Raw genomic sequence first — 27,991 nt, 5'->3', positions numbered from 1 at the left:
TTAAGTAAAAGCTGGCTGAAAAAGTTTTCCAAGTGCTAGTTTCCAACTGACAAGAGCTTCAGTTTTCTTGATTTTTCTGGATGACGAGTCTTTTCTGTTCTTTTTTTTTTTTTCTGGGGCTATAGACAGGAAATTATAGCAGATACATAAAAAGGGAGGTCAGAAGCCTGCTGTCCAACTTCGTCACTACTTGTTCCTGATCCTTTTCAAGTGTATTTGATAGCCAGTTGTTCTACCACATATTAGTTTTCCACTACTATCAAAAGAGGCTCAACATAATCTAAATGCTATGCTCCTTCCAGGTTATGAATTGACAGATCCACTACACGGCTGATTCATTGTATTGCGTTCGAAAATTATGTATTGATTGGTAGAAGTTACAAGCAGGGCAAAGCTGAAGTTAAAATCTGTCTACCGCTTGCAGTATTCACCATCTTTGTCAAGGCTTGCTACCATACCTCACGCATCTTCCTTCTAGTTCTTCTCTGTTGACTTCTTGAGCCCCACCTCGCCGTCTTGTTCTACTGGGAGCACAGCAAGCCACTGCTATTTATACACAGAAGGCAGCCATTCTAAAGGTCCTACAGAATCGTGTTCAATAATTCTTGCAGATACCAAATCACAGATAATATACTGTAACCTTAAATGTCTGAACACTGACGCAATGGTTTTTCTTGCTCAGTTTCAAGGGAGGCCATACCTTCAAAATCTCTCCTCTTAGAAAACCAGACATCTGTTTCAGTCAAAAGCCATTTTAAAAATCCACTCCAAAAAGGCACAAATTGACGGAACATCCACTTCTTAAGAGCTGTGTATACATCCATCTTTACTTGCATCACAAGTAGGTTAGATGAACCAATGAGCTGTCTCATGACATTTATACTGAGCTCTTTAAAAAGTTCAACATCATGATGAGTCATCAAATTGTTTAGAAGCTATTCAAGACATTTTTCTTTACAGAATCTAATCCATAGGTCCCTTCTAATGTGCAATAACCACATGTTACCGTTTTCACATTAATTGTTTCCTTCATTGTCTCCACACATTGCTGTATCAAACCGTCCAACTATAGCATCCAAGCTGCTACCAAAATGGCAATAACTCACCTGGGCTTCATTAAGACATCAGCTAAGTACAGTGACCCAAACACAACCTACAATGCCTCAACATCAATATTCTGGTCAGGAATCTCCAGTTCAATAACACCCATGCTGGATTCTTTCCAAGAACCACTGAACATACTACAAAAGTAACCATATTGACATGAGTACATTTCATGTAAGCTCCACTTTTCTAGAACACAACTCATTTTATTTTACTAATTTTTGTTGAATTTACTGGGGTGACATTGGTTAATAGAAGTATACAGATTTCAGGCACACAATTCCATCATACATCATCTGTGTATTGTGTTTTGTGTTCAGCACCCAAAGTCAAGTCTCCTTCCAACACCATGTACCCCTCCTTTACCCTCTTCCACCTCCCCTCACCTCCTCTCCCTCTGGTAAGCACTGTATTATTGTTTGTGTCTATGAGTTGCTTTTCATTTCGTTTTTGCTTGCTTGCTTTATTTATTTACTTCTTTGCTTGCTTGCTTATTTTTGCTTAGTTCTTTAACTGTTTTTCACCTAGCCCCCCCCACCTCCCTCCCAGCTAACAGCTACCAGTCTGTCCTCTGTACCTATATGAGTCTGTTTCTATTTTGTCTATTAGCTCATTTTGTTCACAAATCTCAATGTCACTATTTTCATCATTCAAAAATAATGTTTGACAAATATATTTGGAAGTACTCTTCGATTTTTTTCTTCAACGGGTGTTGAGGAGCTGCCGCTGCTCATCCCCCTCCTCCTCATCCTTGTCTGTCTGGGAGCTGGGGTGACAGCAGCAGAGGGGCCCAGGGCTCTGCTTATACTTGTGGCTGCCAGGCGGTAACAGAAGCCTTGGCCAGCCCAGCTGTGCGGCCACCAGGTTCCAGCCTGTGGACTAAACGACCCCACCACCTCGAACCTGGGTCCTGCTGGGCTCAGGATTCCCCCTGGTGGCACAGTACTCTGCTGGGGGGCTATGCAGGGAGCCCATGGGCCATGGCTCCTTGGAAGTTCAGGGAATGCAACCTGCCTCCCAGCATGGACTGGCCACTGGTCCCCACCCAGACTAGGTGCCTACATGACCACTTTGTCATGTGTAGTCCAACCATTGCAGCTGAGACTACCACCTCCATCCCCGCCCTGTGCATCTCTGCACCACATCTCCAGACCACAGGTCTTTGCCTCGTTTTCACAACAAAGCTTATAATCAACTGTTGATTAACATCTTGTCATTTTAAATGTGGTAGATACTGTTTTTGTTTTTGTTCTCTGAAGGTAGAAAAAGTAAGGGGAAACAATTCAAGCAAGAAAGAGAGGAAGAGGGACACATAAAACACAGAAAAGAAGGAAAGATGGTAAGAGAAATATCAAGAGTTGTATTTTTATTACAGGGCTCATTTAAGACATAAAACATGCTTCGTTATTAGTGCACTTTTTGCATTTAAATGTTGATTGCAGAGAAAGAGGACCAAAAATATAGAAGGAAGGGGAATTAGTAGCCAAGTGACCATCAAATTTGGAAAGACAGTTTCAAATTTCTCAAGTCAGAAAGCAATTCAGTACGAAAGCAGCACTTGCTTTGCAGGGTTATGCCTTTGCAAACACCTTTTGTAGGTGAATGTTTATCCTGCAAAGCAAGATGCCTCGATAGCCCAAATACACTCTTTTCACCAGGTTCAGGGAAACCATTCAGGATGCTGTAGCCCTTGGTGGTGCCATTCCCACTGTTGTTATCATGGCCTTTCCACAGCACAGCCTCCAAGGACAGATGCTAGCAATTGATACCAAACACCTCACACTTTAGGCCCATCAATGAAAAGGCTGTTACTGTAACAGCAGCTACTTTATATGGCTACTGATTTCTTTTAGGTCTTCCAGGCCCAAAGGTAGGAAATAATAACTGGTCATTTTTCATCAAGACAGACAATACAGGAGGACAATTGGAGCCTATGCAAAAGCTGCCTGGAGAAAAGATATACACCTCCCTCCTGGGAGGTTTCTGTGCATGTGCCCATGTAAAACTGTAACAGAGTGAACAGGGGCCCATCCACATGGTGCCTTGAGGTATGACCCAACAATTAGTGTGGAGAGAAACAGGTTTTTATTTACTGAGGTGAAACCTTGGGGTTGCCGAGAGCACTCCTGCTCAGAGCCCGTCTGTCCCATGAGACCCAGCACTTCCCTAGCTCCCCAAAAGGCTGCAAGCAAAAACCAAGCCCAGCAGTTCCCCATGTCCTCATCTGTGCTTATGCCAGCTGTGCAAGCAGATCTCCATCCTCTCTGGAATGTACACTGTGGGTTTCAAAGTCTCCATCTTCTCGCAGCAGCTCTCTCCTTCAGGGTCTATGGGGTACGTCGTCCTCAGTCTCTATGCTGTAGTCCAGGAATACATGAGCCATGTTGCACTGCATCATGGTGAAGTCCAGGAAAGGCATGAACCCCCAAATAATGGTCTCTCCATATGTCCCAAGTCCCAAGAGTCCAGAGGGAATCCAGAGCTGTGAGGCAGCAAGTCAGCATCTTGCAAGGCAGGGTCGTTGGTTGCCTTGGAGTCAGCCAGAGCAGCAGCGTGCCATTCTCTCCCTTACCATACCAGGCTGCATGGCCGAATCCTGACTGCCAACTGCCTAGCTGCTACATGACGGCCCTTTCTTCTCTATACTCACTCTGCCTAGATGGCTCCTATCTCACAACTGGCTGCATGATTGAATCTCCCTCACATGGCTGCCCTCTTCACTACAGGCCAGCATGGTTGCTACCTATTTTCTCCACCCTTATGGCAGACCAGCCTCTCTCTCTCTGCCCACCCTCAGTTTACATCCTGACCCAGAGCTTCCTACGTGACCTCTTATGCAGCTTCTCCCCAGTGATCCACATTAGCCAGTTTACTGTATGATTTATATTCTCTTGGCTGCTGCCTTTACTCAGGGTAAGAGTGACTCAGTGATACAGGAGTAACCACCTGACTCTAGTGCAGGAACAGGAAAAACCCCCAAGAGTCACCAAACATTCTGAAAATCACTACACACCTTTAGCCTTTGGGCAGTAGCACAGCTTTTAGCTAGCCATCAGCTTGCCTTAGATATGCAAAGTATCTTAAATACTGTATTGTCCGCTCCCCTTATCCCCCAACCAAGGGCTGTGGGGGTTGTGGGGACCTTTTGTTCTGTTCCCTGTTTCAGAATGCCAATAGGAATTCTTACCTTTAGAACAATGAAGGCAGCACTAGACATCCTACAGTCCTGGGCTAGCTCATCACATTGTTTCACATGACCCTCGGAACAAGGTCTGGTGGCCGGTAAAAAGCCAACATCATCGTCGTTTCACAGGTGGGCTAAGGGGAGAAGCTTATTAAGTGGCAGAACTAGGGCTGGAACCTAGAGCATCTCTCTCAACCCAGTTCCTATTTTGTTTCCTGTTTTCCCTCAGATGAAATAGCAAGGAGAGGAGCAAGTGATATAGATCCAAATCTGAATGGGGTCAAACCAAACTGTGGTTTTGAAGACTATGTAATGACTTAGGAAAATGTTTACACTACAAAGTGAAACAAGAATGACGTGTGCATGTGTGTAGCATTATAATCCAGATTTTGTAAGAGTTTTATACAGACACGTGTGTCTGTGATGAATAAACCAAAAATATCTTTGGATGGTGATATTCTTCCTTATGCTTTCCTGTGTTTTATACATTTTTATAATATGCATAGATTTCTAATATTTCTAAAAGTTAATTTGAATATATGATTTGAATCAATAACACTTTTGCATATACATACACACTCAGGTAATCTCAAAAGAAAATCTTTTTTTCTTTTACTTTCTCTTGTTTTCCCGATGGAGGTAATAAAACTAAGTTGTGAAAGAATCCAATGGCTAGGAGAGACAGGATTACTGGTCAACCCCCTGACCTAAATCAAATGCTTCCTCTCTCTAAATCTCACAATCTTCATCAATCAAAAAGGCATGTTTCTATTTCTTGCCCGATTCACATGATTTCTGAGAAACAAGTAAGGAAGATTTTTAACCTAGAACCCAAGTATGCATGTAGACAAGAAGCAGGGCTATGATGTAATAGGGGGAACCCCTGCTATTGAAACCAAAAGCATATCCCAAATCCCCTTCTGTCTTCACCAAGCTGTGGCTGCAGAGGCTGCCATGATCATCTCTTCACAACCAAGTGGGTAGAAATTAAGGGGGGGAATGCCTCTAATTGCAGCAGTTACAGGAGATGAGGTTTCCCGGAGGCAGAGAAACAGGCTGCAATGGAGACAGCCAGAGCTGTTTCCCCAAGCAGAGGACAGGGAGGCTTTGTGAGAAGACTGCTGTTCATGGCCTTCAGTGTCCTCATAGGAAGAAAAGGAAGTTAAACCAGAGACTTGTTACTGAACAAGGGTCCAAGGGGGGGCAATACTTGGCTCACCGAGGGATGCCAAAAACTGCTTCAGAAAACAGGGGCCCCTCCCAAGGACAGTATACTAATATCTATTGGGCTCTTCTGTCCGCCACCAATTGGAAAGACATCTCTCAATGCCAGAGATTTGTGAAAAGGAAACAAAATGTTTATTTAATGCTATTCAGGCCTAATGCCTACATTAAAATATTAAAGTCTTTAAGGGTATACACCTACACACACACATACAGCGCTCCCTTCTCCCACTGTCCCAACTCTGGGTACCGTAAATCAGGAAAAGAGCACATGTCCATTTTTCAGGTCACTGGCACATGAGCTGTGTTGCCTGTCCAGGCAGGATCTCCAATTAATCCAAAGTCATGTGGCAACTTCCACTGGCAAGAGTTCTTTGTACCAAGTTCCAGTCAAAGTCTCTCCTGCTTTCCAGGCCACTCGGCCAAAGGGAGCGCCCCAAAGCCGCGTGGGCCTCTTCTACCAAAGCCGCACTCCACCAAAAGTGCATGTCTTTCTTCTTCACCTGGCCGCAGGGATCTCCATTCTGGTGAAGCTGCGTGGTCTTCCCTTTCACCTGGCCAAGAGGGGATCTTAACTCTGTTGAAACCGCGTGGCTCTCTCTCCTAAAGGCTACAGGGGTCTACATCTTTCCAAAACAGCATGGCTCTCCCCCTCACCTGGCCAAGAGGGGGTCCTCACTCTGTTAAAGCCACATGGCTCTCTCGCAGGCACTCTCTCAGAGAAGCAGCCCCCAATTCCATCTTGGGTAGCAGCCACTCACTTCTCCCTCACCCAAAACTTGGCCACAGCTATTTAACATATCTATGAAACCAGTTAAAGGTTATGGATATGTTAAATGACCATTCCAGAGGTTAGCTGCAAAACTGTTCCTATGCAAAATGGCTTTCAATGGCCCTGCTCCATTCGTCCCTTTCCCCAACTGACACCTGGGTGGGGCGAGGACATCTTAATAATATTTCCTCCAATATTCCTATACACTTTGAGTTCTGGACACCATTCCAAATCTTTTCTGGGTCCCCGCCTTGGCTGCACCCTGTATCAGACTGGCAAGCGATTCAATGAAATTTAAGGAAACTTGACTGAGCAGCTACTTTTTGCTAGACCCTGGGGGCTAGGAAGACAAATAATGCAGTGGTAAAGAAATGAGAGTTGCATTCCTGTTTTCCTAATGCCTATTGTACGTCAGGTACCCTGTTCGGTTTTTTATTTAAATCATTGCTTTTAATTGTTACAATTAATTTGCAGTGTAGAGATTAACTAGTTCACTGATGGTCACCAGGGTAGGTGAGCTGCCTCAATGCATCATGTACTCGTTCAGCACGAGTCTCCTGGGGTATTTGCAGGTCGCAATGTGCCTGGCTCTTCCATCCTGGGCTTCCTGTGTATTTGCTCTTCCTTTGCCTAGAACGCCCTTTTCGCCTTCCCCACATGAGCACATTTTCCTCCAAAACTTGGTTTCACTGCCACCTACTCCAAAATACCTCCCTCCACCATCCACCCACCCCCATTCTCAGGCTAGTTGAGACTCTCAATTCTGTACTCCCATCGTACTATATCACATAATGATTTATTTGCTTCCCTGTGCCCCTTACTATACTGTGTACAGTTTTCATTTTTTTTCTTGAAATTTCTGGTGCCTAACACAGTGACCAGGAAATAGTAGGTGCCTGATAAAAATGTTTGTTTTCTGAAGAAAAGACTGGATGACTTGATGGAAAGAAAAGAATAAATGGAGAAGTAAATGGATGAGTGCATAAATGAATATGTGAACTAAACCATCCATCAGCGAAGGACAGCTTGAGTGTTTCTGATACAGCTCTGAATGCTGCAGATACAGATGAGGAAAGGAGGTAAAAACAACTGGAATGGAGCAGAGATGGCAAAACCAGGTCAACGAGATCAACATCAAAATAAAGCCACATCCAGGAAAACCATGACTATTATTAGCCTGCAGTTTCCCCAAAGTAGCATCAGATTTCTTGTAATTGGCCTGCTGCATTGAAAGTGTCCAGCCAGCCTACCAGTGTCTTACCTGGTGCTTCCTTTGGGGCTCGTGTAAAGGCTGCAGGCCCCAGAGGTGGACAAGAGCAGAGAACTGCTCCAATCCTTTTCAGTCCCGCTGTGCATGTGTGCGTCTTCACAGCTGATTCCAATTGTCAGTCGTGTTTTAGATTTTCTACTATAACAAAACTTCTTATACTGGAGAGAAAGTGATACCAGACAGTTTTTTATAACCTATAAAATCTGCCATTTTATGGTTTCATAGTAATACAACCACCAATTATAAAACAGTATTACATCTTTTTTTTTTATTTTACCATTGGCAAAGAGTTACAGTTAAAGATATGTGCCCTTTCTTATTTAATCTTCACAATATCCTTAGAATAGTGGATGAGATTATCTTTCTTTGAGAGATGAGTAAACTGAAACTCAGGGAGATCATTTACTTTGCTTTTGTCCTCATGTCTCAAATGCCTCGTGAGTTTCCTCTTTCTTCATTCTCTTTCCTCCTCTATTAGAAACTACTAGTGCACACACACATATCTGGTCCTTCTCTCCTCTGTGCCCTTCCCGGGCCTGTACCATTAGAAGAGGCACATAACATGTGCCATTTGGGGACATAAAGCATTTCATTGCTGGTGTAAGCTCTGCCAGTACCCCTGCCCCTGTCAAAGTCTCATGCTGCCTTCTTCCCTTGTTGAAGCCTCATGTTGAGAAAATAGAGTCACAAAACCAAAGCTGCCTGTATATCCGGGCTAATCTCCTCTAGAGAGGCATGGACTTTACATAGTGAGAATTAAACTTTAGTGGTGTTAATCCTAAAATCTTTGGAGGTTGTCTGTTGGTGCATCACAGCCCATTCTCACCTGGTAAATGTAGATGCTCCTATGAAGAACAGGAAACCCAACTTCTGGCCTTTAAGCAACATCCCTTAGCTAAGAGTCACTGTACCCACACGTTCCAGGGTTCTTTTTTTTTTCCAGTTTTCTACATTTAGTACTCCCTTGGTGAGCTCTTACAGACCATTAATCATGGCCCTGTAATCATCTCTGGAAGTGAACTTAAAATTCAGTCCCTGATCTGTATTCCTCCCCTGGCTTTCCCACTCCTACTCCCTTCCCGTGAATCACTGAAATAAACAAGCCAGGCTATCCCCAGGTGACCTACACTCCAGGCTGCTGTGCCTGCCAGATCCCCATCTATAGCATGTGCAGACCCACCGAGTTAGGAAAAACAGAAAAGACCATACAATTAGAAGATGTGTTGTAAATTTGAACACCTTTGCAGGTGTAGAAGGTGGGATATTGAATCCAGTGAGGCCAGTGCTTGTCTGCTGCCCATGGCAGAGCTGCAAGGAGACGTTTCCCCCACTAACACCTCCAGGGACAAGGCGTTCCCAGTTCCCGAGACATCTCCTTAACCTTTGAGCATTTCTGACTCTTTAGGTAGCTCTTCATTCTCTTGTGCCTATATATTCCATCCTGAATCCTGACCATGCCATCTGAGAGTCAAACAAAGAAATAGGCTCTCCTTCCCCATACTAACTTCTTAAGAATTGGAGAAAAGTTACCATATCTTTGTTAATTGGCCACTGTATGCCCACTCCACCCTAAACCTTCTCACTTTACACATAAGAAAATAACCCCCAGAGGTAGGGAAATACCTTTGGTTTTTCCCTTTTAGGGAAAAATACCTTTTTTCCCTTTTAGGGAAAATACCTTTTCCCTTTTAGGGAAACCAAAATCACACAGGTATAACTGAAGCTTCTGACTCCTAATCCAAGGTTATTTGCATTTATTTATGTATCTGTTAGCCAAAAACTGTACACTTAAAACACATAATATATACATAACAGTATAATGCAGAATAATACATGGCTTACAATTTGAGTGTGATTCAACCTCTGCCATGGAGGAGCAAAAATTCTAGTAAGGCAAGTAGACAGTTGAAACTTCTATAGTTAGAAGGAGGCAGGATAGATTATGTTTATGAAGTATCTTGTACATGTCATGCATCAACAGGTACTTCTCATACATTATTTCACTTAATTTTTAACTACTGTAGTTCCCTACCTTTATCCACAGGAAATATAGTAAAGACCCCCAGCAGATGCCAGAAGGTGCATATATATACTATACATATGTAAACCCTAGATATACTATGGTTTTTCCTATATGTACATACCTGTGATGAAGTTTAATTTATAGATTAGACATAGAAAGAGATTTATAACAATAACTAATGAATAAAATAATTATAACTATATACTGCAATAGAGGTTATTAGAATGTGTTCCCTCTCTGATAACTGACCTAGTAACTGAGACGGCTACTGAGTGACTCGGAGCCATGTAGCATGTAGTGTGGATAGGCTATGAGCCATGTAGCATGTAGTGTGGAGGATGAAGGAATGATTTCCAATATCAATGGGCTGGAGCAGAATAGCAGATGATTTAGTCATGCTCCTCAGACCAGCACAAGATTTAAAACTCATGAATTTTTATTTCTGTGTCTTGCAGATGATGTTTTCATCCACTGTTGCCCTTGGATAGCTGAAACTATGGAGAGCAAAGTTGCGAATAAGGGGGCTACTGTACATTCTCAGGTTGGTGCTATCACCCCATCTTCCTGATTTGAAAAGTGAAACCTTATTCTTGTTTTCTATATATGCTTAATTGATCACCCAATAATACTAGCATAAAACACTTTTATTCTGCTCATGGATTCTTTGGGTCAGGAATTAGGACAGGGATCGCTGGTCTCTGCTCCATGATGTCTGGAGCAGTACAGAAAAGTCAAATGACTAGAGGCTGAAATCACCAAGAGATTTCTTCACCTACAGGTCTGGAGCCTGAGCCGAGATGAACTGAGGCTGGGCTCAGATGGGACTGTCTGTCAGGGACACCTACTTCTGGCCTTTCCGTGTGGCTTAAGCTTCTGATGGCAGCTGAGCTCTACTGACATAGCATTGGATGTCAGGCAATGCCACTCTGCTGTATTCTTTTGATGTCTATAAAGAAAACATCAATTCACTTAGAAATTAGATTCCAGGTTATAATGGGGAAATGGCAAAGTCATACTGCAGAAGAGGCTGTGGGACGGGAGACGCAACTGCGACAAATACTCAACGTTTAAGTTTTATGGCAGTACATGGCAGAAGCTTGGGTGCAAGTCCAGATCAACCTTGTTCTGGAAGATTTTGCTAGGAGGCTTCAGAAGATGAGTAGATAGATCATTGTGTTATTAAAGAAGGCTCCGTGGAGAAGAAAATGTCATTTGGAATGGGCTTTGAAAGAGAGGAGAGATTTGCACATGGAGACAATAGTCATCCTAGACATGGAGTAAAGTATGACGAAAGTCACAGGGGCAGCCATCATATACTTCCTTACCCCTCTCTGGGCCCTTTTCTGTTCTAAACCAAGAAACAGGCATAATCACCCTCCCCCAACAGTGAACCAGAGCCCTAGGCATTGTGAAGTTATTGTGACTAAAAGCTGGCATTCTTTGCCAGATGGCAGGGTCCCTAGATGGCTACTGCCCATTACACAGTTAACTGAGCCTGTGACACTACCCAGCTACCAGTAGACAGAGAACAGGGCTGAATGGAAGGGAAAAAAAAAAAAACCCTCAGCTCTATCTGTGATGTTCAGGGAGGGCTGACATTCTCCTTGACAAGGCAGAGCGTGACGGCAACTACAGCCCATTGCCATGCAATAGTGGCCTCTTGAGTCTCCGAGTAACTAAGAATATCTCAGAGAGCATTTGGCATGAGAATCTTGTGATATTTTGTGGGCTGATGGTACCCTACACTAAGGGAGTGAGGCAAAAATCAGGTTAAAGTTAAATCATAGACAAAACCTTTACAAAGATTTTATGAGCTCCAAAAATTGTTCCAATTTTCATTGTCTGTTTTCATCAATTCCATAATCATTCCAACACATTCCAATAGCCACTGACACCTGCGTCAGAGCCCATTATGTGATACATGTACCTTATTACTTGTTTATCAACTGTCACCCCCATGAGAATGTAAGTGCCATGTGGAGCATTGCTTGGTTCTGTATCCTCAGCACCAAGGATAACGCCTGCATGTGGTGGCCACTTAATGTTTGCTAAATAAATCAGTCCCTTAGGAGGAGGAAGGTGGGGCTGACAGGCTTACTGCTCCCACTTTCCCCTTAGTCTTGGGAGGCTGCATGTAACCTTGTCAATGAGTTCAGATTGGTTTTCTTACCACCCACACCCAAATTCCAAATTCTACGTTAAAAAAAAAAAAGGAAACATGACTTCAGACATATTTGGGATGAAATTCTAAATCTGCTTAGCTGTGTGACCTTAGTCCACCATGTAGCTTTCTTGAGCTTTAATGTCCTCAAATGTATTTTCATCAGAAGTTCTTTGAGAGGATCTAGTCATGAAAGTTCATTGAAGGTGACAATGAGGTGAGGAAGAAGTAAAAAATGGGGAGAAAAAGGGATAGAAGAGAGAAAGCCTGGGGAGGGAAATGAGAAAGAATTATATAAGAAGGTGGGGGAACAATGCAGTGATAGCAGCAAGAAAAGAGGACAAAGCAAAAGAAAGAGAAAGGAAAAGAGAAAACTGGAAGGAAAAAAAAATGTTAGAGAAGATTGAAGAGGAAAAAGATAATTAGGAGAGACCAGGAAGAAAGAAATGAAAGAAGGATCCCAGGAATCCCACTGTGAAGTCAGGGCTCAGTGGTCACTCCCTGCCTCCAGAATCCTGACTGTGGACCCACCTTTAAAAATATTGTCCCCTCTGACTGGTTGTCCTTGCCTTGGCCAGCCCTCTGATAGAGGAGCTCTGGCCAGGGAAGAGGCCGAGCCAAGGTCCCCAGGGAGTCTGGGCACACACACATCCCTGAACTAAACAATCCTTTAATCCATGCTCCCCAGCCTCTCTGTTTGGGCCTGATGATTAGCTCTGTGTTTATGGAAGGAAGCAAGCTCCAGTAGACACCATTAGTCTCGACCTTATGGGGATTTATTCAGCCTATTACCATGACTCATACTACAGTAATGAGGTCTCTCTTCCAAGGGTTCAGTTCATTGCTGCCAGTACCCTTCCTCTCACTTCCCCCAGTGACTCTGTGTCTGTGTTTCCCCCCAGAATTTTCTAGTTTCCCTCTTAGTCTCAGCCACAGTTCTGGGGTGTCTGTAATTTCTACCTTGCAGAGAGTCAGAACTTCAGAGTCATGCAGCTACACTAAGTCTAGAAACACGTTATGAGAAAATCATATTATGAAGAAGATGGTTCTTATTTTCTAGAGAGACAAGAGGGAGTCTTGGACTTGCTACCACAAACCCACATCTGGAAGACCTGTTTGTATCCCTTTACACTGTAATTTAGAATGTCAGAGGTAGAAGAGAACTTAGAGACTGATAAATGTCTCAGGACACAGAGTCGCAGGGTGGGAAGGAGACTGACCCCAGATCTCATGATGAGTGGTAGTTCGATCTTAAACTTGTAACTTTTGAGTCTTCTTTCCTCCCTACTCTCTTCATTTATTAGTTCATTTATCCATTTAAACAAATCTGTGAATCAGGTGTCAAGGGCAAGACGAGACTCTTAGAAAACTTCCAAGACCCTTCAAGTTAACTTGGTCCTTACCTACATTTTGCACCTCCTGAAACTTGCACATATTTACCAACATTGTGGGCTTTAATGACGCATTTGTAATCTTTCACTTGAGGTGAGTGCATCTCCTCCCTTAGACTGGGATCTTCGAGAAGGAGCCCTGGTCTTATTCACTTGTATACGCCAGGTACTGGACCAAAGTAAATGCTGAGTAAATGTTTGATGAGTGAGTGAACAAGCTTCAATCTTCTGATCACCCAGCAAGCATCAGGAGCACTACGGATTCCACAGACTAACCCCTCTCCCAACTGCCTCCTGGAACTTGGTCCCAACTCTTCTGTGAGCAGACATTACCCTTCCTGTTGTCCTCCTGATCCTTGATTTTCTCCAACTACCTAGGGAATCTGTGCCACCTTCTCTCAAGAGCCCGATTAGTGTTGATTTAGAAGTTTATGGGGATTTATTTCAACTGGACGTGGAAGCAATAAGCCTTTGATCTCCTGAGAACAGAGTGACTATTTCCAAGGTTCAAAGTTCCCTTTGCCTATTTTGGTGAATCACTGAGGGCAACGTGAACCAAATATAGCTTTAAAAAGAAACAAAGCTGAGTCATTAAATCCTAGGACAAAGACGGAAAAGGAAAAGGCCAGAGGGATGTTTCATTTACCTGCCAACCTGATCTGGATGCTCCCTAGGTTACCCTGTGCTTCTGAGTCCAAGGGGAAAAATGACTTCAGGGAAAAAAGATCCATCCCACTCCCAAGACAAAGAGCCACAGTGGGCTATGAGTGGGCAAGTTTCAAATAGGCAGCCATTTCCACCAGGTAAGCTATAAATCCGGCCTTTATTACCTTTTATTATGTTGTTTCAACAGACTCTTAAAGACAGCACAACAGTCGGCTGATAGCTGCACTAAATCTTTTTCATTTTCTCCCCATATTACTTTCACCTCCTGGAATTTTTTTTTTCCTTTCTCTCTTCAGGAGTCAAATTTTATTGGTCTTCTCTAGAGGATGGCAGTAGAATAGAAACAATGTTTATGATTGGGAAACAAAACCCAACAACCCCCAAACCCCAAAACTGTGAGCAAGCAGTGAATGTGTATACCTATATACGTATACATTTTATCTGTGGCTAAATGTATCAGAAAAGCAGACAAGTATAAATCCAATTACAGGGATGGGGAGTTTGGCAGAAATAAACTTAGGGGCAATTTACTGCCAAGGTGTCAAAAGGCTGAGATGAAATAAAAATAAACTAAGGATTACAATTCTTAGAAGCCTTGCTTAAAGAACAAAAAGTTTTAAGAGCTAAAAAGTAGTTCCAAGAATACTGTGAGATAGTAAAGTGAGGCAGAGAGAATAGAAGGGAGGGGAGATGAAGGGAAAGGAAAATGAAAGTGAGTCAGGGAAACACAAACTCTAGGATTTTTCCATCTGAGGAGCATTGTCATTGCATTTGATGAAGCAGTTATTAATCAGATTATCTTCAACCAATTCTTCTTTCTTTTATCTACCAATTATTAGCACTTCTTAGGGGACTAACTACTGAATGCCCATTTCCTTACTAGCCATTGTTAACTAGGACTCAGATGCATACAAATATCACCCCCCACCCCACAGCAGGTGTTAGCAGTCACCATTCATCGAAAACCCCTCAACCTACCCTCCACTTGCTCTTAGAGAGCCAACTGTACGACCTCATTCTTAAAACTACCCACCACTCTGATGCTTCTCTGAGGCCCCTGCCCTCTATTCATGCTGTCTGTCCCACAACATTTTTCGTCCACCAGACCTGGAAGACAGATTTCATCTTTTAGATCTGATCGCCAGTTCTTTGAGAATTTGGAGTCATGTACATTCTTGAGTTAGGCTGCCTTGTCCAAAGCTTGGAACTATCATTTACTAGCTGTGTGATCAGCTGCAAGTTACAATCCCTTGGGAACACCTGCTAAATGGGGGAAATTCCATCCACATTGTGGGGTTGTAGCAAAGATTACATGATACCACAGATTAAAAGTGGTCCTGCCCTGTTGTTCAACTCTGCCACTCTCTGGCCAAGAGGCAGGAGGTTCTAAAGTATGCTTTACTCATTGTGAAACCAGAAAAGTTGGTGTTCCTGCTGCCTGTCACTACCAGAACCAATAAGTAGAGACAAGGATTGAATCTTTCTGGGTACTTTATTCAGGTGGCTGGTGGTCTGAGAAGATGGCAAGTTATGTACCCTCAAAAACCATCCCAACATCTCATTTCAAGCCAACTTTTTATAAGGAGAAGAAAGAGTCGGTAAGGGGTTTGGAAAAAAGGTCAATTGGATGAGCTGCTGTCCAGCAGTGGTTTTCCTAGTACTGCTTTACCTGCTGATCGGCAATTCTTTATCTGCAGCATGGGCGGTCCCTCCCTGTAACACAATGGCTCAGATACCACCTCCATCACTTGCAGACCCCCTGGGGCACAAAGGCTAAATTGCTTGTGGACCTCCTGGCTATGCATTCCCGTGCCTAAAGTAATAGCATTCCAAAAGCATGAATCACTTAAGCCTATCAACTAAGTCTAAAATCGCTAACTCTTGAGTTCCCCTATTAATTAGAAAAATAAGTACAACCACTTTTTGGAACATCATGAGTCAGAATAGTTCAGTGGTTATAAGCTCAGTCTCTGTAGCCAGACTTTGTGGATTTGAATACAAGCTATACCGCTTACCACTGTATGACTGGGCAAGTTACTTAACCTCTCTTTGTTTTATGTCCTCATTTGTTAGAGAAACTAATAGTACCTCCTGTATAGAGCTCTTATGGGGATTAAGTGAGTTAATTCATGTAAAGTGCTTAGAACAGTTCCTGACACATATGAAAGTTTTAATATATGTTAACTAGTATTATTGCGATTTAAATGAAACGATACACATGAAAGACCTAGGCACATAGTAGGAGCTCATCGTTTATAAGATAAAGTCTTTCCACTCCTAAAGCTAAAGTCTGTTAATGCAGATAACACATTGGAAGGAAATGGAATTTTTATCTCCTATACTCAAGATGAATGATAATCCCATCATTACCAAGTATTTGCTTTTCATTTGTATTTTCCTTATGCTTCAATATTTTGTTCAGGTATAGCATCCCATCAGAATATGCAAGTGCCCAGAACTTGCATATTTACCAGAAAGGAAACTTTTGTTGTTTCTAATAGAGAAAACAATTCTTCAAGCCTTGTTAGAATTGCCAAACAGTGTTTCCTGCTGGGCTGTTTCATTTAGTTGGCATCTCCTACTGAGAGACACTGGTACCATTCACAGAATGGGGAACAGGGAAGACAGACAAGTAAATGAGAAATGCCAATTTAAATTTGTCATCACTTTCTAGAATATATGAACAGAATTTTTTTTAACAGAATGAGTTTTAGGCATTAGACAAACTCATTGCATTTATATATGTCAGAGTTAAACAGCAAATCTTAGAAATCATCTAATCTCACAAGGGCACAGTTCCAATTGATTGATGGCAGCTACTGGGATCAGTAAAGAGAGAATGATTCTGAGACTACTACCTAACTCAGTGGGACAGTGCTGTAATCCATTAGTGATGTCTGCCATGGGGAAGGAGTTGGTGTTGAATCCAACTTGCTGTGGTCTTTCTATTCCTGATCTAATCCAACATTTTTTTTTTTACAGATGGGAAGACTAAATAGTCTGCTGAAAATAGGATATTTTCAAATTCCCTATATTGGAAAAGGAGAGGTTCAGACTACGTTCATTTTTAAATGGCATTTTGATACATGCAAATTTACTGAGATATAAAAAAGTGAATATAAATAAGAATGATTTGTGTATTTTTGGCAAGCAATTGGATATGGCTAAATAGATTTTATGAACTCTTGAATAATCTCTGATTTCTTGAATAGTTTAAACCATCTTTTTTTCCACTCCCTTTAGTAGCTTTGTTTTCAACTTTTATTGCCTATAAAACCTATAAAATAGTCTGATACTTGTTAAAATCCATACTGATTCTAAAATATGAAGGTGTCTAAGTAAATTAGCCTTTACTAGGAATTTAGCAATAAACATAAAAAAGAAAAGCATAAATGATATTCACAATAGTCTTATAAGAGCTTTAACTTAAAGAGATGTTTTTCAAGTAGTTCAAGGATTTGTGGGATTCGAGGATTCAAGTTTTTGTTGTTTTCCTAACAGTAATATTAACTAGAGGATTTTTTTAAAGCACTCATCTTTACATTCTTATTTGATCCTCATATTAGAAGGTCAAGTATATGAAAGACGCATCAAAAGCGGTTTTATTCAGTTTTATTCCTCTTTAACAAAGGAGAAATTGAGCTTCAGAGATGACTGGTTGGAAATACCAATTAAATAATTCCTCTCTCTCTCTCTCATTTTGTGAAGAAATCAGAGATTGAACAACCTAATGTCACTAATTTGATACAAAATGTCAGCCTCCTACATCTCTCCCAACAATTTGAATATCCCTGGTTGCAAAATATCAAATGTCAGGTTCTAAAATATGAAATGCTAGGTGAAAGTCTCAGAATTCCAGAATAACTGAATGAAGACATTCACTTCTGGTGGTGGAATTGGAGAATTCACAGATTAGAGGGGATTCACATTGGTTCTCAAAATTAGATAAAACGATCCCAGAGAAGTTTCAGGAAAGTGGTATAAAATTCTTATCTTGAAATATAATCGAGAAGAAGGTACCACACAGCCCCCTTGGAGTTAAACAAATGGAAGACTATGTCTGCCTCCTCATGTTTCTTGATTATTATTTTCAAAACGGACATGCAGCAGCCAAAAGAAGTTCTACTGTAGGCAGTGACCCTGCTCAAACACAGCACAAAGTTGTTAATGACAAATGGATCTGTTTCTTCAATGAATTCCTTCTTTACTATTCACTAGACGTGCCACCTTCAGCACACGATTTCACTCCCAGACCTTTCCTTCCCCTCCTCCCTCCACTTTTCCCTTGCTTTTTGCTTAATTATCCTGGAAAGAACAACACTGTCTATTTCCCAGTGTTGGCATGAGGATCATTACTGATGTAAAAAGAGCACCTGGCAGATACCATGCGTTCAGTGCATTCGTTTTCTTTCTTGTTTCTCATTGTGAGAGGTGCTTATCTGGCTGAAAAGGAAAGAAAATATTTGATTTTCCCTGAGTAGAACCAAGCCTGTAGATGAGAGTATCAGTGCTGATATTGAAGTTTATGTGCATATGTGACATAGGGGAGAACATTTCATCAATTTCTAACACTACTCAACTGGAGATGTAGGTCTAGAGAAGAGCATGGAAAAGACTCTAAATTAAGTCAACCTGGGAAATTGTTTAACCATGAAAAAAAACATCACTTTATATCTGCTTGCTCTGGCAGAAGTCATTCTTTAGAAATGTTACTAAATATTTATTTTATCAGTATAAGGCAAATAACACATATAAATGTATAAGAACAGATAATGCTGCTGCAATAGGTTTTATTTCACTGAATAAAACAAATATTTTTTTATTGAATTTATTGGGGCAATACTGGTTAATAAAATTGCATAAGTATCAGATGTTCAATTCTATAATACATCATCTGTATATTATATTGTGTATTCACCACCCCAAGTCAAGTCTCTTTCCAACACCATTTATCCCCCCTTTACCATCTTCTACCTTCTCCTATTCCCCTTCCCTCTGGTAATCACCATACTGTTGTCTATGTCTACGAAACTTAATTCTTAATTGTTATTCTTAAAATGTAATATGAACTCAATGTAGTTAGGCAAGAAAAACTGGAATTTTTGGATTTCATGAGGAAACAAAAGACATAAACATGCATCTTTACCTAGACCTGTGCTTATGTAAGTATGGGTGCATTGTTTTCAGATATAAATGGCACATCTACTTACTATATCAAAATATTTTCTCAATAAAAATCCTTGCAGGATAGATAAGATGTTATAATAATTAACACACCATTTAATGTAGTACACAGGATATTTCTAAAGTACAAAGAACTCATTTCTACTGTTAAGCTGTCTTATCATTGCCTACCCCACAATCTTTTGAATGCTGTATGGTTTGCTGAATAAAATATTTTTAATAGTATGTATGAAGGCTTATTTCAGCTGGCAAGCTATAATTTTACAAATTGCCGCTATTAATCAGTGCTCCTTGGGTACAAATGTTCAATCAGGTATTAGAATAAAATTTCTCTTTGGAGAAGTAACACATTGGTCTGCCATTATTATAACTTTGGTGGCTTATTGGGTATCATCAGGGTTTTAGTAGAAACAAAAAAAAAAGAAGAAGAAGAAGAAATTCTGTTTCTCTGGGAGGATGGGTAGAACATAAGAGCTACCTAGGGAAAGTCAAATGGTCAAGTGGACGTTTGGAGTGGAGGTTGGGGTGGTGCTGATCATCTGAAATGGGTTAGAGATTAACCCATGGGTTAGAGATAGGTAAGAAAAGAGAGTTGGGTTAGAACCAGATATTGGGCACAGGTGCCCACCAAGTTTCTTTCATTCACTTATTTATAAATATTTTTGAACATGTGCTATGTAAATATTATATCACACACACACACACATACACACACACATTTATATAACAGAATCCATATGCAATAATAGTCAATGCGAAGAGCAGAGCCCTTGCCCCTTAGAGTTTATGGTCTAATGCACTCTTGCTAAACGTGTGGCTCCTGGACCAAAAGCATCAGTAACAACTAAGAACTTTTTAGAAGTGCAAATTCTCAAATCCCACCCAAGATGTTTCAAGAAATATGGGGTGAGGCCAGTAATCTATGTTTAATAAGCTCTTCTGAAAACTCTGGTCCCACAAAGTGAGGCTAGCCCAAAAAGTGTGGATAGGAGGCAGAGCCTAAACTGGCACGAAAGTTCTTGATAAGGTTCCTTGGTTTCTTGCTTGTCTCTTGGCCAACACATCATTTGGTACTTCTATGATGTTGCCTTATACCTAGAGTCCCAAGTTTTCTCTCCTAAAGAATTACTGAATGGTACTTTATTTACTCCTTCCTTCATTTATTCACCCTACAAATACTTGTGGAACATTTCTCTTAAGCACTCGTCCAGGCATGTAGATGCAATAGCAAAAAAGGCAAGTATTAGCCTTTGCTCTTCTGGAGTTCAGGATCAAAATGAGATCACACAATATAAACAATACCAATGAAATAACTGTAAACATTATGAAATACAAAGTGTTATGAGACAGAAGAGACAATATGAGTTTAGGGTTGGGCACAACCGAACTGGACAGTCAGTAAGTGCCTCTCTGAAGAAGCAATGTTTACACTGAGATGAAGGATGAGCAGACACAATCCAAGAAGAGACCAGCCTGTGCAAAGATCTTGGGAGCGAGAACAACCTCAGCATGTTCAAGAAATGAAAAAGAGCAAGTGCAGCTAGACAGCGGGAGGTGTCTGTCTTGAGATTGAAACTGTATAGGTTGGTAGAGAACAGAGCATACAGCCTGGGAGGATACCATGAGCAGGAAAAAGATTCAATTGAAATGATCATTATGGTGGCATGAAGGAAAATGGATAAGAATAGAAAAGTGAGCTCAGGAAGACCACCTTGGAGAAGACAGCTACTAAAGTTCCCAAGTATAATGCCCAAGAGAATGGCACAATGGGGGAAGGGGTCTAACACATGATACAATGGTCTAAGAAGCAGAGTTCCTATATCAGGAGCAGGCCATCACTCATTGGAATGGCTGTCAAGCTGTTCAACTCCGAGATTCACCCCCAGACTTGACAGCTGAATAGAGAGAAGGGTGTTCACCTACATGGACCTCTTTCAGTGAACCTAGCCTCATCTCACTGTTCTCAGAAGTCTCACCCCATGTGTCACAACCTACTCTTACTGGTTAGTTTAGTCCACCCCAACCCCCACCTCAAGTGTTGCCCTCTCATTGTTCTTTTAAAGTGCAAATCTCATGAGGAATTAAAGCTCTGAACTGTCTTTAATAATGCTGAGCATATCAGTTTGCTCCTGACAGAAGCAGATTGCAAGTTTCCTTGGTTAGGATGTTAAATGTTCTGATATGACCTTGGTTTCCCTCCGACCCAGGTCAGGACAAGGATGTGATGTGACTGACACTTCTTACCCCACACATGGCCCCTGCTGACTGGAGGTTGACACCTTCACCAGCCCTCCCCCTAGGGTGCCCAGTCATCTCCCCCTGAGGAGCTGACAGCACATTGGCACTGCTGACAAATGACTCATTTCCAGCCACATAAAATGGCTTCAATGTTCTCTTCTTTGAAGTCTCACAGATTACCTCCTTCACCTCCAGCTTTTCTGACAACTTCGCTCCAGCAGTGCATTATGTTAAAAATCACACTTATTATGCCAGAGCAGGTCTGGCACAATTAGAGCTCAGTTCTCATCACCAATGTTGATACACTGGAATGGCCTGCTTAGATCTCCGCTCTTGCAGGTCTGGGACTCGCACAGGGGAGACCACGGCACCTATTGCCTGCCCACTGTACAGCACCTCCCCAGGGGGGCGGGAAGAAGCTGTCCCCCCTGCATTTAATTCTATTTGATTGTGGGGTGTTTCCATGAACTAAGTCATCCAAGCCCCCAAACAAGGTATTAACTCAGATTCCTTTCACACTGCTTGGATAACCTGTCACTAAGCTCCCTTTTCTTTCTGTTGCTTTGGCGTCTGCCCAGTGCCCACTACCAGGCCCCTGGAGTGCATCATCATCACCCTTTTTTAGAATATTGCAAAACCCTCCACATCAGTCTCTGTGTCTTAAGTCCTGCCCTGGCTAATACACCCCCAAAGTAATTGTTCTAAAATGCAGATTGGTCCATCTGCACTCATTGTCCCCAAGCCTTTGATAGCTTCTCACAGGCTCTGGTATGAAGTTTTCATGTTGGAACTCAAGGTTTTCTGTAACTGCCTCTCATGCCTCTCTATCCCAGGTCACCTCCCCCCGATCCTTTAATGCCCCTAAGTTACCAAGTTACTTGCATGTTCCCCTCTACATCCTACTCTTGGATTTCCTTACATGTTTGCTCAAGTTCATTCTTACATGGAGTATTTAATTTTCATCTTTCTTAACCTCAGTAATACCTTCTCATTCTGCAAGGCTCTTAATTTCCAAGAAAATTATTATGACATTCCTTCCCAAAGGGATTAAGGACCCCTTTCTGAGGTTCAAAGACTCTGTGCCCCCATCTATCCTACCACGAATCTCATTAACATATTGATTCTTTTACTTATCTTTTGCCCCACTGAACTATGACCTCCTTAAGGGCACAATAGAGCCACAATAGTTCATACCTGTCTCTGCTGTACCAGAGACACACACAGTGAAAGGTGACTAACCATAGGGCTCATCCTCTAGGCTTGTAGCTCAGTTTAGTAGATCATGATTAGTGTGTGTATTCTGGTCCTCCATATATGACACATTTTAGCATCTCTCACCCCACTTGATCTTTACCACGACCCTATAAGGAAATAATTGTAACCAATTTTACAGACAAGAAAATTGATCCTCAGAAAGGTTGAGTAACTTTCTTGTTTTCATGCCATTAGCACAAGGAAGCGTAATGCATGTGTATTCACCAGGGGAAATTGACATGGATTTGAGTACAAAGTGGTTATAATTATAGAGCTAGACCTGGAAGAATAAGAAGAAATTTGTCAGTTGAAGTGTGGTGGTTGGAAAATTATTCCAAGAAAAACAAAGAATATGTTCCTACAGGTTGATAACAACATAAGCACAGAGCTAAGAAGGAGGGAGTTATTTAAGAAAGCATTCTGTCTGAATGCATCTCCTGCAGTCTGTGATCTAAGCCAGTTTCTTTGCCTCAACTTCCTCATATGTATAATGGGCATAATAAAAGTTCCAAAGTCCTTAGACTATTCTGTAGATATAATAAAATAAAGGTATAGTAATCCCTAAGATCATTCTCTGACAAATGGCAATGGCTCAATTTATGCTTCCAATTTTCTATTGTTGTGGAAGAAACTGCTTCAACATTAGTGCTGCCAACCATTTGGCTCTGTGCATCAGGACTGCAGGCAGAATTCAGCTGGGCAATTGTCTGCGAGCCACGTGGGGTTGACTGGAGCATCCGCACATAGGATGGCTTCTGCACTCAACATCCGGCGCTGAAGCTGGGGTGGTGCTTGTGCAGGGAAAGACTGCTGGCTGTTGGCCAGACGCTCAGCTCAGGCTATTGACCAGACCAGATAGAGAGCGGCCTCTCCATTGGCTTAGGCTTCTCAGAGTTGTGATTTGTTTCCTAGACAGAAAAGAGAGCTGAGCAGAGCCAAGGCTCTAATGAGGCAGCCTCAGAAGTTGTACAGTGTCACTTCTGACACATTCTCTTGGTCAACTAAGTCATTAAGGCCAGCCCACAGTCAAACGGAGGCAATTAAACTCCACTTTCAATGGAAGGGTGACAAAGACTGCATAGCCATGTTTAACCTACCATACAAATAGCACTACAGGAGTGATTATAACATTTAGAAGCAAGAGCTCTCTTCATTTCTATGAAAATATAGAATGTGCATGGAAAAGGGACATAGAACTGCTGAGAAACTACTACACCAATGTGGTGCAGTTGAAGGAATAGCACTATTTCGACCTCTCCACTATACCCTGCAAAGCCAGTGAGAACTAAGCAAGTGGATTTCCTAGCCCCAGGGGGTGCATGTATAAACCTGGGGACTCAGGGGCAGCACTCTCTGAATAGAAGTGAAAATGCTAAGAGCATCCCTGGGATTTCTTCTCTGAATCATCTGGAATGAAGCAGGAGACTCTTTCCAGCCTTTTTCTGTCTCTTACATGATGGAGGTCACACTGGGTTATTTTTCCAAACTGTCGAGGTAAGAGGATGAAAGGTCTCAGCTATCTTAGCTATCACAAGCTAGAGTTACTCATGGGGAACAAAGCAGGAGGCATAAAGAGGACACAGCAAAGTGGCTGTTGTACATAAAAGACACTTGCTAGCACATTGTGGTTCACGTTTCTTCTTCCTACTGACTGCTCGCTTTTTTAACCATGTAGGTTTTTTGTGACCACAAGATATGTATGGCCTCTTTTCAGTTCATTGATCTGGCTAAAAAAAAAAACTTTGGGGGTGCTGACTTGCTCTTATCTCTTAATTCTATTAATGCTGCTATTACAAGTTTACAACCTGAGAAAGATCTAAGTAATTCAATGATTTCTACTGTTCTGTTATTCTTATAAATTCCTGACACCAATAACATATGTAAGTAAATAGGCACAGTATCCATTCAGAGACATACTTTCTCATACTCACACGCATAAACACATACATATGGGCTGTCAATACAACCTGGATTACCAGAGCCAGTCATGAATTTGCCTTGCTTTAGGTGTAATTATCACTCCCACACACACACCCACACATGTCAAACATGTTCATCCTCAAGCATGTCTCATGTGGATGATAAATTATAGTTACCTTAACTTTTAAGTATATACTCCCCAACAAAACATGTCATACAAACATGCATAGAGACACACATACAGGCATGCAAATACATGCCAACACACTGAATTCCCATTCTCCCTATGAGCACACATAAAAACATTCAACAGTTCTAAAATGCTCACACACGCACCAGAATGCACAGATGCTGTCAAATTCTAAATGCACACTTTCAAATTCTTACCTAAATCATCCTTCCCACTAAGAACATACACCCACTCACCTAGACACTTACAGATTCTCAGATCTACAAACTGTAAGACAGAAATCTAGAAAAATGTTGTATAAAGGAAAATAAAAATAAAATGCATGTAGACATGCTAACACCCCCATCAATATTCTCTACACCAATGGCAACTTCCAGAAAGCTGTAGTCACCTCATGGACACATAAATACCCATGCCCAAATGAACCCCTCACAGATATACATTCTGCAGACAAATCCAGGCGTGTACTTTTAAAAAATAAGGTAGAATCAAGCATCGACTTGTATATACAAAATCAGGTATAGCGCATAACAAAAGAAATGCACCTGTGCACAAACATACACACTTCAGCACACACATACACACACTTCTGACCACAATTTTCTTCTGCCCACACTTTCCCCCCATTTCACCTTATAGCCCAGGCTTCAGTCAGATGAGCATCACCTCAGAAGTTTCCCTAAACGAATCAGTGGAACACAGACAGACCTCCTAGTGCAGATAATCCCTCAGCCTGAGATGGCTCCTACCTGCCTCGTCACTCAGGCTCACCGCCCTGGCCACCAGCATAAATTCCAGAAACACTTTTGCAGATCTTTCATTGGTCCCAATCTGGACAGACTAAGAGCATGAGAAACCTCAGAGGACAAAGAATTTTCACAGAAGGAGGATGACGGTCGAGAATGCAAGCAAAGGCCCCAGTGCTGAGGGAAAGGATTGCACTTGCAGTCAGGGCCTCAGTTCCAGGCATTTCTCTGCCATGAATTTAATGCTGGGGGACCTGAGGCAAGTTCCTGTCACTCTCTGACCCTGGTTCCTCCACCGGTGACCTTAGAGGTGTGTACCTGACAGTTTTCTTTATAAAATCCCTAAAGGTGTAATTTGAAATATTTGAACATTTCTGAGCCAGAAACTGCTAGCACGTAACAACTCTTATTTCGAATAAGGGCACTGAACCCTTCTGCCTGAGTGGGGTAGGAAAAGAGTGCAAAATCTGGAACTGAAAAGCCTCCATTCGCATTTTTGTTCTGCCTTGAATTCGTTAAATTACTCTCTAAAGCATTTATTTAGTAGCTACCTTGCGCCGGTGACATGCTGGACATGGGACAAGGACTGCATGAAACAACTCCTCTGTCTTTACAGTTCAGATTGGGAGGAGGATCCATCGACAACGAACCTGAGTATAAACTATTTAAGTGCTATGAAAGAGATGTTGTCACCTATAATTTCCACCCACATCATTATACTGTATTCTACCATATTATTACCATGTTCTCACATCTACAAAAACCCACCTGCATCTTCTTTTTCATATCCCCCAGCTTCTTGTCACACACATCTCGACCTCTGATGAACTCCAGGCAACCTCCAATGCCGCTGCCCAACCTACCCATGTTTTGGCATTGAGTCTCTATTTCTCATGTGGCCAGAAGGGCTGAGCAGCCCGTAACTTGTTCCTGAAGTTGTGCAGCATTGCACGGCACTGATATTTAATTTCATTACTTTTATTCATCCAGCCTTGGGTACTTCAGCTTGTTGGGTTCCAGCCGCGATTAATTGGTAGATCTCCCACTGACTCCTGATTAGCTGCTTTTGATTAGGGCCTAATGACTTCACTTGGTCCTGAATTCAAGGGGACGAGTTGCAAAACTGCCAGCCAACTGCTCAAACAGAATTACATTTGCTCAAGCCCTGAAGACATCGCTTAAACTCAGCGTACACTCCCTCGTTCCACTTCCTCATTGCCTCAGATGGCACAGCACAGAGGCAAGAGAGAAGAGAAGCTGGTTACGCAGCTCCTGGCTGCCAGAGTAGATGTCACAAGAAGAAGGCCTGGAAGCTGACAGCCTGGCTGCTTGGTGGAAGCCACCCGCCACAGCACGAATGCCCACACTGCACCCAAAGGGAAGGCTTTAGCGGGAAAGAATTTCCCTGAAGTCATTACCTTTCACATGCGCTGCTCGCCTTCTCCCAGAACAAGATGGCCCCCCTGACTTTGCCTGGGAACAAGATGCACCCCTGACTTTGCCTGGGAACAAGATGCACCCCTGACTTTGCCTGGGAACAAGATGCACCCCTGACTTTGCCTGTATCATTGGTCAAACATCTGGGAGCCCTCAACCTGGAATACTTGACCCATGGCAAAGATCAGAGACATGGAGAAAATTGTCCCCACCCAGGATCCAAACTGACTCTCCTTGCTGCAGGTCCCAGACCACAGACTCTGACAGTCCACACTAAGGAGCAAGATGGTCAGATACGCAATCTCATCTCATCTCAGCACGTGAAACCCCTTGGGTGTGTGTTTAACATACAGAGTTCCAACTTTGGAGACCCACCTCAGAAGAGTCTTGTCTAGCCCAATATTTTACTCTACAGATTTATTTATTTTTAAAAGTAAGCAGTTTGACAAACATTTATTTAACACTCAACCATGTGCCAGACCCAGTGTTAGGCTCTAAGAGAACACAAGACTCCATCCTTGCCCTCTGAGAGCCACGGTCTCCTGGGGACACAAATTCTTGAACCGATAAGTCAACACACTATAGTAAGTGTCTAGGACATACTAAGTGGTAACTACAATTTGATCAAACCATACACATACATGCACACACACAATTCACATACATGAGAATTTGCTAAGCTGCAAATCATTTAAAATGCAGTTAAAAGGGAAAGAATTTTTCATTCCCCTAGCCCTCAAGGTATTCTCCCAAGAGACAACTGCTGCTAGCAGTCACTTTCAAATATTTCCTGTTTATATGCACACATTTTTAAATTTAAAAAAAGTAAAATTCAAGGAGGGAGAGAAAACAGTGGGTTGCCCAGAGTCACAGAATGAAATGATGATAACGGAGGTCACTATGGTTCCCATTCAAGCTAAGCTTTCTTGTTGGGAGAAAACTTGAATGGCCTTGCCTGGCTCAAGAGGCTGGTCTGGCAATCTTAAGGTTGGTAGATGCAGGCTTAAGAGCACTGCACCTTGCAAACTAACAAAGAGCTGAAAGAAGATTGTGGCAAGGACACAGGGTGGTGGGAGGCAGGCCACAGAACTTCCAAAAAGCTCCTATGACTAAAGGACATCATCCACATAAGTTCCTTCCAGAACTGCCACTCAGGCTCCCTACGTCATGTCTGTTTCCATCTTACGAAGGTTAAGTGGGGCTTTAGGCAGGTCTTCAGAGTCTGGT

The 27,991-nt window shown here is 42.1% G+C and overlaps 1 pseudogene; it reads right to left on the bottom strand.

Annotated features, from left to right (window-relative positions):
- LOC118995922 (germ cell-less protein-like 1) lies at window positions 1-26,194 on the bottom strand (annotated as a pseudogene).
- Window positions 26,195-27,991: the final 1,797 nt, after the last annotated feature.

Source organism: Sturnira hondurensis, unplaced genomic scaffold (genome assembly GCF_014824575.4).
Source record: "Sturnira hondurensis isolate 20B ecotype Veracruz unplaced genomic scaffold, ASM1482457v3 Scaffold0010448, whole genome shotgun sequence".
Classification (NCBI taxonomy): Eukaryota; Metazoa; Chordata; class Mammalia; order Chiroptera; family Phyllostomidae; genus Sturnira; species Sturnira hondurensis.
This window is presented reverse-complemented; position numbering and strand designations above follow the sequence as displayed.